The sequence below is a fragment of the Trichechus manatus genome, unplaced genomic scaffold (assembly GCF_000243295.1).
Source record: "Trichechus manatus latirostris isolate Lorelei unplaced genomic scaffold, TriManLat1.0 scaffold00013, whole genome shotgun sequence".
Lineage (NCBI taxonomy): Eukaryota > Metazoa > Chordata > Mammalia > Sirenia > Trichechidae > Trichechus > Trichechus manatus.
This window is the reverse complement of record NW_004443949.1, coordinates 1,078,582-1,082,412: the sequence shown is the minus strand read 5'-3', so window position 1 is coordinate 1,082,412 and position 3,831 is coordinate 1,078,582.

Genomic DNA, 3,831 nt, shown 5'->3' with positions numbered 1-3,831 from the left:
TAGAGTCGAAATTTATTCAGTCAACAGATTTATTGAGTACCTACTATGTGCCAGACACCATTCTAGGCAATGGGATTACAGCGACGAGTAAAATCATTGTCACTGCCCCTTGGAATTTATATCTAGTAAAGAAGATGGATATTAATCAAGTAGCATATAAAATAAGTATAATTGAAAGCAACTAAAGTGCTGTGACATGAAGGTACATGATGTTAGAAGAGGAGGTGCTGTATGAGAGGGGCTAGATTTAGTGGTAGAATGAATCAAGAAAGATTTCTCTGAGGAAATGACATTTGAGCTGAGATCTGAAGGATGGTAAAAATTGTTGAATTTGAACGAACGGATGGTTGTTTTCCAGGAAAAAAAGTATATGCAAAATTCCTGGGGCGAGATGCAACATACCTGGTCGATTCTAGAAATTAAAGCAAGATGAGTATGACTGCAGCAAAGTGAATGAAGGGGGAGAGGTAGGCATGGGAAGGGCCTTGAAGGCCATTACAAGGATTTAGGTCACATCTTAAAAGCATTGAGAAGCCATTGACATGTTTTAAGTAGGAGAATGAATGATATGAAAAGAACATATGACTGAAGGATTAGAATAGATTGACAGGAGTAGGGACATTGGGTTAATTGTGAGCCAAATCAAGGGATATGGCGCCTTAGCTTATGGCGCTAATGGAAAAAAGAATGTTCTCAGAAGTATTTAGAAGGTAAAATCCATAGGACTTAGAAATGGATTGAATATGAGGAGTGAGAAAGATAAATTGCCAGGGATGACTCTTGGGTTTCTGGCTTAAGATGTTTTATCATTGACTTGGGGCACATGCAAGGAAAAAGATCAAGGATTTGGTTATGAACATGTTGAGTTGGAGATATTTGTAAAGAAATCAAATAGAGATAGTGAGAAGGCAGTTGGCTACATGCAAGTGTAGTTGAGCGGAGAGGTTTGGGCTAGACATAGAGGTCTGGGAGTCACTGGAATATAGGTGGTAGATTAATACCAGGAGCACAGGTGAGGCTTTTGGTGGAGTTTAGAGTGAGAAGACAGGAAGGCCTAGGACTGACCTTTTCTAAAAATAATACTTTATTGAGTTTTTGGTGAAAGGGTACACAGCAGGTTAGGTTCCCATCTGACAATTTCTGCACAAGTTGTTCAGTGACATTAGTTACATTTATCACAATTCTCTTTGTGTTCTGTTTGTTCCATTTCTAGTACTCTAGTTTCCCTGCCCCCTTACCTTCTCATTTTTGCTTTTGGGTAATTGTTGACCTTTTGGTCTCCGGCAGATGGTTTTTAAGTAGAGCACTGATCTTACAGGTAACATCCTTAATTTTGTGTGCCACTCTGCCATTTAGCTAAAAGGTAATCTCAAAGGATAGGCTCAGTCCTAGGTTTAAAGAGTATCTCAGGGCAGTAGTCTTGGGGAGTCCTCTCTTCTCTCCTGTTCCAGTTTGTCTGGCCTTTTTTTTTTTAACAAGAATTTGAGTTCTGCTCTGTATTTCTCTCCTATTCTGTCTGGGACCAACTTTTGTGACCTCAGTTAGAACAGTCAGTGGTGATAGCCAGGCACCATCTAGTTCTTCTGGTCTCAGGTTAGATGAGGTTGTGGCTCATGTAGACTTGTTTCTTCCCTGAACTTTTGACTACTTTCTTACTGTTTTGCTCCTCGTGAGTAGAGACTTGTAGTTATGTCTTAGATGACTGCTCACAAGCTTTTAAGATCTCATATTCTACTCACTTCACTAGGATGCAAACCTTGATTTTTGTGAACTCTGTTATGCCAATTAACTGAGTTGTAGGTCTGAGCTTGAGGTGCTCTAACAAAAAAGTGAAAAGGAGTGACCGCAGAGCTCGATTTATCTGTGCCAATTATGCATGGTAACCCAGTCTTTATAGCCCTAGAGGAGGGTGTGGCACAGGAAAAAGAGAAACCCAGTTAAAAAGCATTCATTCATTTAATTATGCATGAAGACTTTACTGAGTGCCAGTGATTGGACTAGGCACTAGAACTAATACAAAGAAGAGGAAAGTATAGAATCTACCTCTGAGTAGCCCATAATCCAGTGGGGGACATGTAGCTTTTAGGCCCTAGCTTCCCAATTTGATGAAAAAGATTATGAGGCCCTGGAGAAATCTATATTCCACCTTAGAGAAACAGCCAACTCTCTTTTCAGAGCCCTGTTGTTGTTGTTAGGTGCGATCGAGTCAGTTCCGACTCATAGCGACCCTATGTATGACAGAACGAAACACTGCCTGGTCCTGTGCCATCGTCGCAATCATCATTATGCTTGAGCCCATCGTTGCAGCTACTGTGTCAATCCATCTTGTTGAGGGTTTTCTTCTTTTTCTCTGACCCTCTACTTTACCAAGCATGATGTCCTTCTACAGGGACTGAGCCCATCTAATAACATGTCCAAAGTATGTGAGATTAAGTCTCGCCATCCTTGCTTCTAAGGAACATTCTGGCTGTACTTCTTCCAAGACAGAGTTGTTCTCTCTTCTGACAGTCTGTGGTATATTCTATATTCTTAGCCAACGCCATAATAATTCAGAGCCCTGGAATTCTCTAAACACAGTGCTGTTATCCAATGTGAATAAGAACATCAAATTGATTCCTTCAGGGAGTCAACAGTCAGCTTGACAATCAAGACCCAGTGCTTTCTATGCTCAAGAAGACCTAGCCAGGACCAGGGCCAAATGGAGGAAAAAGCTAAAAACTTGTTTACAGCAGTAGTCCTCAACCTTGGCCTGGCAATGGAATCACATTGCGAGTTTAAAAGATTCTGATGCCTCTATCCTGGATTCTGATGTTAATTGATCTGAGATGTAGCCTGGCCATCAAGATTTTTTGAAAGCTCCTAAGATAAGTACGGAGCCCTGGTGGCACAGTGGTTAAGAGCTATGGTTGGTATTTTGAATCCGGAGCAGTTCTACTCTGTCTTATAGGGTCACTATGAGTTGGAATTGACTTGACGGCAATGGGTTTGGTTTTTTGTTCTTTTTTTTAAAGATAATTATATTGTCCATCCAAGGTTGAGAATCTCTGGTTTAGAGCAATCAGAACCAAAAGACCCCTCCCACCAGCCTTGTGTGCTTGCCCTGAACAGACCTTTGATTGTCAATCAAATCTCAACCTAGCTCATTTACCTATCTTGAGTCTTGTTCATCGTATTTTTACCTATTTGATTCTATCAGAAGTCTCTGTTCTTAGAAGGCCCGTAGCTACAACCTAAGTTACTCCTGAAATACAAATAACAACAGCAATTACACTCCCGCCCTTGGCCTCAATCCAAACTTACAAATCCTATGTACTCTGAAGTTTACTCAGGGAATTTCTGCCCCTCTTGCCAGTTCGGAGCAGGGCAAAAGGCAGAAGCCATGACTAAAGACTTGTTTAGGGCAGTAGTTCCTCAGCCTTGGCGTGGTTCCTCAATTTGGTGACAGAGATAATGGGGCCATGGAGAAACCCATATACTACTGGGACTTTGGGGGGTTAGAGGTTTTGAGGGCTCAGGAATGGGGAAGAAAAAAGGGGACCAGAATTTAGACAGTCACCAATGATCAGGTTAGCATCATTCCTGACTGTGATAGTCAGTCATGTTTCCTGCCTCTGTCACTATTGAACCCAGGAAACCAGCTCCAGACAGCTTGCTTCTGTAGATAAGGCTCAAGTGCACCTTAGCTATGGGGAAGAGGGTACTTAACTATTTGATTCAAACTTTTAGATTCAGCTCTTTTGACTTTGACATGCCCCAACAATGAATCATTAAACCTTGGCATTAAATTATTGGCATTGCTTCCAAGTAGTGTCTAATGTAGAGGAGGCTTAC